Here is a 14,282-nt window from a genome sequence, read left to right as displayed (position 1 = left end):
AGTTTTGTGTGATATAAAACAGAAAGTTGTTGAAGCTTTTGATTTAATAATACCGCAGATGCTCCTAAATAGCTGGCAACAGTTAGAGATTATTGTCTAGACATATGCCAACCTACAAAAAGATCCACACATTGAACTTGACAAATCTACATCAAAGCTTGGTAAGTTGCTGTGTTTATTAAAAATAATTACGAAATTATATTACCTAGTTCTCTTAATATAAGCTGTTAGTTTTGGATACAGGGTCCTGGAGACCCTGTATTAAATACCATATGACTTGATGCATGATTGTGTCGTGTTAATTTGCAGTCAAAAAAAATTAAATACTCCATTAGAACCATAAATTTTTTCTGCATAAAATTTATAAACAGTACTTGAGTATTATCTTTCAATTTTATTTTTCTTGGCATGAAAATAGAAGAAAAAACTATGGTTTTTCAGGAGATTTTCAGAAAGTAAAATTTAAACATCTATAAAAAATAACCATCAGTGATAAAAATTTGATATTTTGACATGTTCATCCAATCCTTTCTTATCATTATCCACTGAATACCATTTCAATTAAACAAAGTACAGTCATATTTCTTTTGTGTGTAAAAGAGGTACATTCTGAGATCTGTTGGGTGTTTTGCAGTGAACTCAACTGGTGCTCAGCAGAGTGATAAATAAGGTGTTAGAATATCACATTTTTACAGCTGAATATGCAGCGTTGTACTATCCATTTTACTTTTTTTTAATGCCACATTAATATGGCAGAGTCACCACCAAGTCACGTGACAATTGATAGTATTTGTCCTAAACACTATCTTTCTCTGGATCCCCAACCAAACTAAAAATTTATTTATTAGATACACCATTTTATTACACATTATCCATTTGCTGCTTTTTACATTATTTGTTAATTATTTTCTCTTTTACATAGGCCATACTCACAGCATCACTAGGTCAGTATAGTTGAATTAAGTGTAGAATTTTATAAGTACATAGTGATTTTTTAGTCCTGTTACCCAATTTTAAACGTAATTTAAGAAAGGGAATTTAGGTTAAATAAAAAATGTATTTGTTACTTATAAAAGATATTTAATAAAAAGCTATTACTTACATAATTGTTATAGAATATGCTCAAAATGTCCACCCCTTGCGGTTATACACGCACGAACTCTTTTCACATATTAGCAGAAACCTTTTTTAGAGTTGCATTGGAAATATTCGTGATTAAGTCTGTAATATTGACCTCAAGTTCATCAATATTGTGACGAATATTGATAAATTCAAATTTAATTTGAAATAATTCTTTTACACTCGCATACGATTTCATATCAAAATATTGTTCAAGAATGAAAACTCTTTGTTCTATGGTAAAAGACATTCTGTTTGTAATACGACCAGAAACGGCACAAAAGTTTACACAGCTCAAGGAGAATCAACTCACACTGCCGTATCTATACCGGTTGAGTAGCACTACCAACTTCGTGTCACAAAACAAAATTTCCCTTTCTTGGAAAAAAATTACCAGACATTAACAATTGGGTAACAGGACTAAAAAATCACTCTGTAGCTGCATAAAGGTTATCATATAAATTTTTAATTTTATTAAATAATTTAGCCCATATTCCAATATATGTGTCAAATGGATGCTCCCAATTATTTTAACTACCCAATTTTATATAACTTCTACCGAAGTAAAGGCAGTCTGTGTATTATATATATATATATATATAGAGCCTTTACTACATATGGTACAAGTACACTATATGTACTACAAATGGTATTTGTAGTCTTGTTAAATGGTACTAGTATTAAGTTCTACTGGTGCCAGTACTTACAAAGCAAATTAGGCAAAGGAATTTTCGTATAAAGCTTATGATCTTACAGAATATTTATGCCATAAAATTACATATTAAGCAATAATAAGTAAAGAAGATAAAATGTGGAAGTATAATTGGGACATTTTACTTGGCACAAAATTACTTCATTAAATAAATGGATTCATACATAAAAAAAAATAGATAGTAAAGGGAGTATTCTGTTGAATGAAATTGTGTTTAAACACAATTTCATTTAACAGAATAGTCACAATTTCATTTATCTAATTTTTAAAATAAAAGTACATGGTGTAAATATATTTTGACTGAATAAAAAGAAGACTATACATGTATATGTATATATATTTGTGAGTGGGGAAGGGGTTTATATGTCTGTAACTCCAAAAAAATTTTGCCTTTTAAAGTAATATATTTTTTTATAAATGGAAAAAAATTACCTGACCAACTTTAAAAAAATATGAGTACTTAGAAATGTGGACTGCAAAGACATGATGTAGTCATCAATTTTTCCAAAGTTTGGAGAATTATATAAAAAATCTTTAAAGTTTGTAGATTATATATGCTTCAGACTTACACAGAAAACTTTACCTATCCATTCCCTGTTTAACAGGAAGTTCCCAACAGAGTAACTTTGGTGTCATACACAAATTTCATGAAAACATGTTTTAAAATTATATATTATTATTATTTTTTTTTTTTGGGGAGTTTTACGGGCATTGACTACTATGGTCATTAGCCCCTTCCACAACAAAAGAAAAAAAAGAAGAAAATTATGCTATTCCCTCCCTGTAATAACTCACTACCGACATAATCAATAAACTTGTCTTGTCAATAAAGATAATCTGATAGTTAGACTTGTCATATGATTAAACCCCAGAAGAAAACACAAGTATGTCAAGAGTGTAAAGGGTCCTTGCCATTTAAAACAAGAAACCATTTCTTTCAAAACATTGTCGATAAATTAAAATTTAACATCTAGTTTAAAACACTGTTAAAATCATCATTGCAAAGAATGGAAAAAACACCAATATACAGTATAGTGTCACACATATAATGATAAGGGTGTAAAAGGCCCTTGCCACTAAAAAATCACACATCCCTTGAAATGGAAGATGTTCAGAGAACATCAATATGACACATCTTAAAACCAATTATTTTATACAAAAACAAATTATATTGAAAGAAATTTATATAGGAATGTAACATCAATTTCTCTTTAATTTGATCGCCTCGGTTTTCCCTTCTGCCATCCTTTTTTAGTTCTTTTCTCCATCCTCCGAAGGGCCTCGATGTTTACATCCACTGTGTCCGAGTCCTCCGAGATGGAGTATTCAGTTCCCCTGCCGTAAGTCTCGGAGTATCTTCTGCTCCAGGCGTCGGATGACACCGGCTCCGCTGGCGCAGCCAAAAGTTTATCGCAGTCCATACTGGATGCACTTACAATTGGGCGGTCGATTGTCTCGCCCTTTCCGCTAACGGGCTCTGTGTTTTCGGAGATTCAACTATCGATTTTTTAAAGTCCTCCTTTTCCGGAATCATGACTTGTATTTTCGCAGATACCTCGGTGGGGATTTTTACTTCCTCTACCTGTACTTTAGGTGGCTCAATTTTTTTATCCATTGCTGATTTAGCTATATCATCGAATTTCGACTTTACGGCGTTGCTGATTTCGACAGATTTATCTACTTTCTTCTGCAATGGCTTCGGACTGATTCTTCTTGATGGTTGACTGTTCATTTTGTCTTCGATGATGCGTTCGATCATCGTTGCTAAGGCTGATGCCAAATCTGCAAACACATCCTGTGATTTTATAGAGGTTGTAGGAGCTACAGAAGCAGCCGCAACTTGCGCATAAGAAGCTGATTTTGGCGTTTTGGCAAGCGGAAGTTTTCGTGCATATACTGACTTATACTGAATATAGTGAGTATACATCGAGCTGAATATAATGTAGTACATCAGTAAACCAGCACCTTTGTTATTCAACCCTTCAAGATAGGACTCATCGACGATGAGATTTTACCGCATGGTACACTAAATACCTCCAAGAGTTTGTGTGCAGGGACCTTCTAAACTACACAAATGAATAGATTGTCGAAGAGCTTCAGGAACAAGAAGTTGTTGTATGTCGACGTTTGAACATCCGACGTAACGGAGAAGTTGTACTCTCCCCGTCGCATGTTTTAAAATTTCCGCCGGTTTGTGTTAAATCCCATAGACATCATTTTGCTAGATCGCGAAATTGTCCGATCTATAAGGAGGAAGTAGCAATCCAGGAGGTTAAGACCATTAAAAAGGTCAGCTACTTCGAAGCCAGAAAAATTGTACACGTTTTGTGCTGTCTTAATTTCTTGGATAGCTACTTCCTGTTTGTACACAGGATAATTCCTAGACCTTGCAGAATGGTGTCCATGGCAGTTAACAGAGACAGGGGGATCCCTGCACAGTCATCCGGATGTAACGGTTCACCACACACGCATATCTGTTTTCTTGTACAACTTGCGGCCGTATGCCCGAATCTCTGACACCCAAAGCAACGCAGGGTTGTTGGAATAATTGTATGTACATCCAAGTTGTGAAAACCAACCTTAATCTTCTCTGGACATTTAGGTTTGTTGAAAGTTAGCACATGTGGTGGGGAGAGTTGAACTTCCCCATTCCGACACATGTTTAAGCGACGGCACGCAACACCTTAAATATGCAGTTCATCTAAAATCAACTCTTCAGTGCAGTTTAACAAATCTCTGCATACGGCAACGCCCTTGCATGTGTTCAAAGTACCATGAGGAGATATCTCAATGTCCATGACTCCAAGTTTCGTTGCTTTTAATAGTGATAATGATTAATGATTGAACGTCATTAACCGTTTCAACGAAAAGTCCCCAGTTTTCCGCGTTTCCTTTACCAGTCCTCCAGCAGCTTCCATGATGCTACGAGCTATCACGAAAGGACTAGTTTTCGTAATCTAGGAATCGCAGTCTTTCCTCTTAATAACCAAATGTTTCGGTATTGAACTATATTCTTGTGTCTAAACTTATATGTTTCCCTCTTTTTTGTTCTAATTCTATAATCTCTTCCTTATCGCTGAATTCTACACTCTTCTTACACTTTGGTTGTAAAGTTAAAGGCTCTCCAGAACGAGGGTTTTTACGTGGACCCTCTGCCACGTTAGGTGTGGATGATAATTTTTCCAACCTAATTACAACAGTCATGATGTCACAAGGTGCGGGTGGAGAGACGGTTGGGAATGCCCCGGATCATTGATCCTGCCTGGGTTCCTCCAGTCAACCGCCTCCCACAAATTTAACCCGTGACGGGGAGCTAGGTACTGACCCACGATACCGACATCCCAGGGCTCGCACGTAGCAGTAAGGGCTCCGATACCCTTACCCATGAGACAATCCCTGCCAAAAGCCGAAGTTACTGACTCACGCTGGACGGAGCAAGACATCGGCAGAGCAAGCTCACAGCAGCCCTCCCACAACCCGGCCACACAACCGAGAAAAGGTATGGGCACTCCCCGTCCGCACACCGCCCAGCGTCGGCAAACAGATCAGGGTCATGCCTCCCACCAGCGCTGCAAGCAGCGAAACCGAAAAGCACAACCGCAACCAGTTCGGATAGCTCGGGACCGCCAATCCCGTACTCTAAAGGAGTTCCTGAGTAAGACCATTTCCCCGTTGACCGACATAAGAAAAGGTACCGAAGTACCATGTCGTTGCCCGCCCCGGACGTGTGCATAGATGTTGTTGCATTGACGTGGGGTTGAATTTATCGGCAGCATTATTATTATTATTATTATTATTATTATTTTTTTTTTTTTTTTTTTTTTTTTTTTTTTTGAGGTTTTTAGGGGCATCGACTACTTTGGTCATTAGCCCCATCCCACTTCAAAAAAAAATAAAAAAAAAAGGTTCTTTAATTCATATTTCCATGATGAAAATAAGTGAACAAAATTTCAATCCACAAATTTAAAATCCACAAATTACCGCCTAGGCTTTCCTTTCGGCCAACCTTTTTTACACCGCTTTTCCATCCTGCGAACGGCCTCAACTTCCGACGACAGAGTGTCTGAGGCTTCGGACATGGCTTCGTCTTCTCTTTCCGACGCCAATGACGTTCGCCGGCTTACATCAGGTGATGAAAGCTTCAATGGTGCTGTGAGCATCGTTGCAATTGAGTCTAAACTTGCAACCGATGCACTTTCGGCGGCTGATGAACTCGATTCGATATCTAAGGCTGTGCTTGGGCCGGCTGATACAGATGCTCTCGCCACAGTTGTTCTCTGAGCTTTTGGGGCCTCTGTTGGTACGGTTTTAATATCGTCTGTGTCTGGTGCTTTCTCGATAGTTACTTGCACCTCCATTTTGGTTGACGCAGATTTTTCCTGTACTCTTGTCACAGTATCCTTAGCTATATGACTCGTCGTCGGGGTGATCTTTAGATCTTTCTCGGATAAATCAAGATTTTTCTTCATTACGTCTATTGCTGGAGTTATAATCGAGGATTTTGCCGGTTTTTTAAACTGCGCTGGTACGGGTCTGCTGTCGGCGACGTCAGTCCGGGATTGAGCCTTCTCATGTTTACTTTGTTGTATCTGATGAGTCGACTCGATCTTGGAATCAATGATTCTTTCTATTATTGTCGCGAGACTTGGCGCCATCGTGTTAAGCAACTGCTCCACGTTGATTTTAGGTGTGGGGGGAGCAGCAGCTGCTTCTGCGTATGAAGTCGATGGTCTAGGTGTACGTAGGTTAACAATCTTCTTCGCTTCAGGGTAGCTGACTTTTTGAAGCGTTTTAACCTCCTGAATGGCTGTTTCTGATTTGTATACTGGGCAGTTCCTGGATCGACAGTTATGGTGCCCTTTACAATTAATGCAGACTGGAGGGTCTTTACATGGATCACCCTGATGTATCTTCAATCCGCATATACAAATTTCCTGCGCTTCACATCTAGCGGCAGTGTGTCCGAAACGTTGACACCTAAAACATCTCATCGGCTGCGGAATAAATGCCCGTACATCAAGCCGATGGATGCCAGCTCGTACCTTTTCAGGAAGACTTGGCCTATTGAATGTCAATACATGAGAGGCCGAAGGAAGAATCTCACCGTTTCGTCTCATAGAAAGTCTGCGACAATGTGTCACTCCCTGGCTAGACATTTCCTGCACTATTTCTTCTTCAGTACAGTTAAGAAGATCACGGCAAACAACAACTCCTCTAGATGAATTAAGTGTACTATGCGGTTGGACAGTAACCGCAAATTCACCGATCTTCTTCAACGCCTGGACTTTCTGACTTTGCATGTCGTTTATAGTTTCGACATGTAATCCGTTAAACGTCTTACGGATATCCTTGACAGGACCACCAGCACAATTTGTAATCTCTCTAGCAATTAAGAATGGACTTACCTTTTGGAAGTTACCATTCTCTTTTGTAATGACCAAAAATCTTGGTTTGGGAACATTATTACCAAACAAAGCTTTTCTCAAATCTTTACTGATTTTATCAGCATCTTTTCTAATTCTATCACTCTCCTTACTTTTTTTCCGCTTCGCTTGTGGCGAATCGGCGGTTTCTAAACGAGGGTGTTTACGTGCACCCTCTGCCACGTGAGTTTGTTCAGGAAAATTCATGAACATTGATCCCTTCTGTAGCAAGGCTAGCCGCCGGGGTACACCCCCACTCCAGGGCTACTAACCTTGGAGGTCCTATCCGGTACTCCGGTGGAACCGGCATATGTCCTGGCAGAGAGCGGATGCGCAGTCTCTGCACTGACTCCAGGCTCCTACTCACCGAAGCTTTCAGAGCTCCCATGCACCGACATACATGGGCACCATTGCTACATGCTTGCCATCGCAGGGGGCATGTGGACAACGGAAGGGTCTCCGTTACACCTGCAATAACATTGACCCTGGCCGCCACATCGCCAGCTCTAAGAATGGTATGAATCCATATCCAAAATCATAAGTTACTCCATTTCCTGCAGGTAGCCAAAAATCCAGTCCATTTAGTGACCTGAAGTTGGAACCAGGTCAAACTTAACAATGCATAACCGAGGAATTTACTCGGAACCCCGTTAGCCAGCTATATGTGATGTACAAAGGTACAGCTGTTGCCGCCCTGGACGTGGAACATAGATGTTGTGTTCCGGACGTGGGGAATATCTACCTCAGGGCATTATTATTATTATTATTATTATTATTATTATTATTATTATTATTATTATTATTATTATTATTATTATTATTATTATTATTATTTTTTTTTCTTTTCTTTTTTTGAGGTTTTTAGGGGCATCGACTACTTTGGTCATTAGCCCCATCCCACTTAAAAAAAAAAAAAAAAAAAAAAAAAAAAAAAAAAGGTTCAAAATTTCACAAAATGATCAAAGTTTTGCTTTTCCTTATAATTTCTGGTCCAATTATATCACTTTCTAGGCTTTCCTTTCGGCCAACCCTTTTTACACCGCTTTTCCATTCTGCGAACGGCCTCAACTTCCGACGACAGAGTGTCTGAGGCTTCGGACATGGCTTCGTCTTCTCTTTCCGACGCCAATGACGTTCGCCGGCTTACATCAGGTGATGAAAGCTTCAATGGTGCTGTGAGCATCGTTGCAATTGAGTCTAAACTTGCAACCGATGCACTTTCGGCGGCTGATGAACTCGATTCGATATCTAAGGCTGTGCTTGGGCCGGCTGATACAGATGCTCTCGCCACAGTTGTTCTCTGAGCTTTTGGGGCCTCTGTTGGTACGGTTTTAATATCGTCTGTGTCTGGTGCTTTCTCGATAGTTACTTGCACCTCCATTTTGGTTGACGCAGATTTTTCCTGTACTCTTGTCACAGTATCCTTAGCTATATGACTCGTCGTCGGGGTGATCTTTAGATCTTTCTCGGATAAATCAAGATTTTTCTTCATTACGTCTATTGCTGGAGTTATAATCGAGGATTTTGCCGGTTTTTTAAACTGCGCTGGTACGGGTCTGCTGTCGGCGACGTCAGTCCGGGATTGAGCCTTCTCATGTTTACTTTGTTGTATCTGATGAGTCGACTCGATCTTGGAATCAATGATTCTTTCTATTATTGTCGCGAGACTTGGCGCCATCGTGTTAAGCAACTGCTCCACGTTGATTTTAGGTGTGGGGGGAGCAGCAGCTGCTTCTGCGTATGAAGTCGATGGTCTAGGTGTACGTAGGTTAACAATCTTCTTCGCTTCAGGGTAGCTGACTTTTTGAAGCGTTTTAACCTCCTGAATGGCTGTTTCTGATTTGTATACTGGGCAGTTCCTGGATCGACAGTTATGGTGCCCTTTACAATTAATGCAGACTGGAGGGTCTTTACATGGATCACCCTGATGTATCTTCAATCCGCATATACAAATTTCCTGCGCTTCACATCTAGCGGCAGTGTGTCCGAAACGTTGACACCTAAAACATCTCATCGGCTGCGGAATAAATGCCCGTACATCAAGCCGATGGATGCCAGCTCGTACCTTTTCAGGAAGACTTGGCCTATTGAATGTCAATACATGAGAGGCCGAAGGAAGAATCTCACCGTTTCGTCTCATAGAAAGTCTGCGACAATGTGTCACTCCCTGGCTAGACATTTCCTGCACTATTTCTTCTTCAGTACAGTTAAGAAGATCACGGCAAACAACAACTCCTCTAGATGAATTAAGTGTACTATGCGGTTGGACAGTAACCGCAAATTCACCGATCTTCTTCAACGCCTGGACTTTCTGACTTTGCATGTCGTTTATAGTTTCGACATGTAATCCGTTAAACGTCTTACGGATATCCTTGACAGGACCACCAGCACAATTTGTAATCTCTCTAGCAATTAAGAATGGACTTACCTTTTGGAAGTTACCATTCTCTTTTGTAATGACCAAAAATCTTGGTTTGGGAACATTATTACCAAACAAAGCTTTTCTCAAATCTTTACTGATTTTATCAGCATCTTTTCTAATTCTATCACTCTCCTTACTTTTTTTCCGCTTCGCTTGTGGCGAATCGGCGGTTTCTAAACGAGGGTGTTTACGTGCACCCTCTGCCACGTGAGTTTGTTCAGGAAAATTCATGAACATTGATCCCTTCTGTAGCAAGGCTAGCCGCCGGGGTACACCCCCACTCCAGGGCTACTAACCTTGGAGGTCCTATCCGGTACTCCGGTGGAACCGGCATATGTCCTGGCAGAGAGCGGATGCGCAGTCTCTGCACTGACTCCAGGCTCCTACTCACCGAAGCTTTCAGAGCTCCCATGCACCGACATACATGGGCACCATTGCTACATGCTTGCCATCGCAGGGGGCATGTGGACAACGGAAGGGTCTCCGTTACACCTGCAATAACATTGACCCTGGCCGCCACATCGCCAGCTCTAAGAATGGTATGAATCCATATCCAAAATCATAAGTTACTCCATTTCCTGCAGGTAGCCAAAAATCCAGTCCATTTAGTGACCTGAAGTTGGAACCAGGTCAAACTTAACAATGCATAACCGAGGAATTTACTCGGAACCCCGTTAGCCAGCTATATGTGATGTACAAAGGTACAGCTGTTGCCGCCCTGGACGTGGAACATAGATGTTGTGTTCCGGACGTGGGGAATATCTACCTCAGGGCATTATTATTATTATTATTATTATTATTATTATTATTATTATTATTATTATTATTATTATTATTATTATTATTATTATTATTTTTTTTTTTTTTCTTTTCTTTTTTTGAGGTTTTTAGGGGCATCGACTACTTTGGTCATTAGCCCCATCCCACTTAAAAAAAAAAAAAAAAAAAAAAAAAAAAAAAAAAAGGTTCAAAATTTCACAAAATGATCAAAGTTTTGCTTTTCCTTATAATTTCTGGTCCAATTATATCACTTTCTAGGCTTTCCTTTCGGCCAACCCTTTTTACACCGCTTTTCCATTCTGCGAACGGCCTCAACTTCCGACGACAGAGTGTCTGAGGCTTCGGACATGGCATCGTCTTCTCTTTCTGACGCCAATGACGTTCGCCGGCTTACATCAGGTGATGAAAGCTTCAATGGTGCTGTGAGCATCGTTGCAATTGAGTCTAAACTTGCAACCGATGCACTTTCGGCGGCTGATGAACTCGATTCTATGTCTAAGGCTGTGCTTGGACCGGCTGATACAGATGCTCTCGCCACAGTTGTTCTCTGAGCTTTTGGGGCCTCTGTAGGTACAGTTTTAATATCGTCTGTGTCCGGTGCTTTTTGGATAGTTACTTGCACCTCCATTTTGGTTGACGCAGATTTTTCCTGTACTCTTGTCACAGTATCCTTAGCTATATGACTCGTCGTCGGGATGATCTTTAGATCTTTGTCGGATAAATCAAGATTTTTCTTCATTACGTCTATTGCTGGAGTTATAATCGAAGATTTTGCCGGTTTTTTAAACTGAGCTGGTACGGGTCTTCTGTCGGCGACGTCAGTCCGGGAATGAGCCTTCTCATGTTTACTTTGTTGTATCTGATGAGTCGACTCGATCTTGGAATCAATGATTCTTTCTATCATTGTCGCGAGACTTGGCGCCATCGTATTAAGCAACTGCTCCACGTTGATTTTAGGTGTGGGGGGAGCAGCAGCTGCTTCTGCGTATGAAGTCGATGGTCTAGGTGTACGTAGATTCACAATCTTCCTCGCTTCAGGGTAGCTGACTTTTTGAAGCGTTTTAACCTCCTGAATGGCTGTTTCTGATTTGTATACTGGGCAGTTCCTGGATCGACAGTTATGGTACCCTTTACAATTAATGCAGACTGGAGGGTCTTTACATGGATCACCCTCATGTACCTTCATTCCGCATATACAAATTTCCTGCGCTTCACACCTAGCGGCAGTGTGTCCGAAACGTTGACATCTAAAACATCTCATCGGCTGCGGAATAAATGCCCGTACATCAAGCCGATGGATGCCAGCTCGTACCTTTTCAGGAAGACTTGGCCTATTGAATGTCAATACATGAGAGGCCGAAGGAAGAATCTCACCGTTTCGTCTCATAGAAAGTCTGCGACAATGTGTCACTCCCTGACTAGACATTTCCTGCACTATTTCTTCTTCAGTACAGTTAAGAAGATCACGGCAAACAACAACTCCTCTAGATGAATTGAGTGTACTATGCGGTTGGACAGTAACCGCAAATTCACCGATCTTCTTCAACGCCTGGACTTTCTGACTTTGCATGTCGTTTATAGTTTCGACATGTAATCCGTTAAACGTCTTACGGATATCCTTGACAGGACCACCAGCACAATTTGTAATCTCTCTAGCAATTAAGAATGGACTTACCTTTTGGAAGTTACCATTCTCTTTTGTAATGACCAAAAATCTTGGTTTGGGAACATTATTACCAAACAAAGCTTTTCTCAAATCTTTACTGATTTTATCAGCATCTTTTCTAATTCTATCACTCTCCTTTATTTTTTTTCCGCTTCGCTTGTGGCGAATCGGCGGTTTCTAAACGAGGGTGTTTACGTGCACCCTCTGCCACGTTAGTTTGTTCAGAAAAATTCATGAACAGTGGATCCCTTCTGTAGCAAGGCTAGCCGCCGGGGTACACCCCCACTCCAGGGCTACTAACCTTGGAGGTCCTATCCGGTACTCCGGTGGAACCGGCATATGTCCTGGCAGAGAGCGGATGCGCAGTCTCTGCACTGACTCCAGGCCCCTACACACCGAAGCTTTCAGGGCTCCCATGCTCCGAACATGGGCACCTTAACTACATGCTTGCCATCGCAGGGGGCATGTGGACAACGGAAGGGTCTCCGTTACACCTGCAATAACATTGACCCTGGCCGCCACATCGCCAGCTCTAAGAATGGTATGAATCCATTTCCAAAATCATATGTTACTCCATTTCCTGCAGGTAGCCAAAAATCCAGTCCGTTTAGTGACCTGAAGTTGGAACCAGGTCAAACTTAACAATGCATAACCGAGGAATTTACTCGGAACCCCGTTAGCCAGCTATATGTGATGTACAAAGGTACAGCTGTTGCCGCCCTGGACGTGGAACATAGATGTTGTGTTCCGGACGTGGGGATTATCTACCTCAGGGCATTATTATTATTTATTATTATTATTATTATTATTATTATTATTATTATTATTATTATTATTATTATTATTATTATTATTATTATTATTATTATTATTATTATTATTATTATTATTATTATTATTATTATTATTATTTTTTTTTTTTTTTTTTTTTTTTTTTTTAACTGAATTTTTTACGGGCATCGACTGCTAAGGTCATTAGCCCTCGTCACATTCTTTAAAAGAAATTATTATCTCCATCAGGATCGTCATATGTAAGGGTGTAAAGGGCCCTTACATTTTATTTAAAAACACAAACTTCACAATAAACATTAAAACATGAAAGACAAGGACAATCACAAACACTTACGGGGTGTAAAGGGCCCCAATATTAAAATTTGAGATAGATTCTCAAAAGACCATGAACTTAAAATTATAATTAATCTTCTCAATACCATATCTTTCCTCTTTCTTCTATATGTATATATATATATATATATATAACTACCGCTTAGAGTATCTTTTTCCACAGCTTTAAACTTCCATTTTACAGACTTTTAAGAAGTCCACTGGCGTGTAAAAATGCAACTATATTTTCTTCATTTCCATTATCCAGATCAGCACTAATATTATTTGTAAAACAGAACCTCTTTCTGAGGTCCTCATATATGGTACACTCTTCTATTAGATGCTTGATTGTCAGTGTTTTATTGCAAACACCGCACATTGGTCTCACTTCGCCGGTTAACAAATATAAATTTGTTAATCGCGTGTGACCGATTCTAAGTCTGGTCACAGCTACTTGTTCACGGCGAGTCAATTTAAAGTCGCTTTTCCATTTATAAGGAGAAGTTTTAACTGAGTTTAATTTTGTATTTAAACTCCTCCATTCAGCGTTCCACTTGTTTCTTACTATATTTGTTAGACGGTTTTTAATATCTGCCACTCTTACAGGAAATGCATCCAAATCATCGCAGACTGTTGCCTTTCTGGCAGCTTCGTCTGCGATTTCATTACCTGTAATACCAGCATGCCCTGGAGTCCATACAAATACGCATCGCTGTCCTCGTTGTTTTAGAACGTATAAAATGGACAGGATGTTTGCAATTAGGACATCCTTAATGTTCTTGTTCCGAATTGCGACGAGTGCACTTAATGAATCGGAACATATTAGCACTCTCTCTTCGCAATAGTGTTCAGTGTAGCGAAGAGCTTGCTGAATCGCAGTGAGTTCTGCCGTGTAGACACTGGCCACATCTGGCAGTCTCCAAGAGTGGGCTTCTTCATTTACATATATCGAGCATCCAACACCATGTTCAGTTTTAGAACCGTCAGTATAAATTCTAATATGTTCTTCGTAATTACTGACGGTTGCTAAAAAAACTTGCTGGATGATCACTGCTG

This window comes from Lycorma delicatula, chromosome 3, assembly GCF_047948215.1.
Source record: "Lycorma delicatula isolate Av1 chromosome 3, ASM4794821v1, whole genome shotgun sequence".
Taxonomy (NCBI): Eukaryota; Metazoa; Arthropoda; class Insecta; order Hemiptera; family Fulgoridae; genus Lycorma; species Lycorma delicatula.
Note: the sequence above shows the minus strand (reverse complement) of the source record.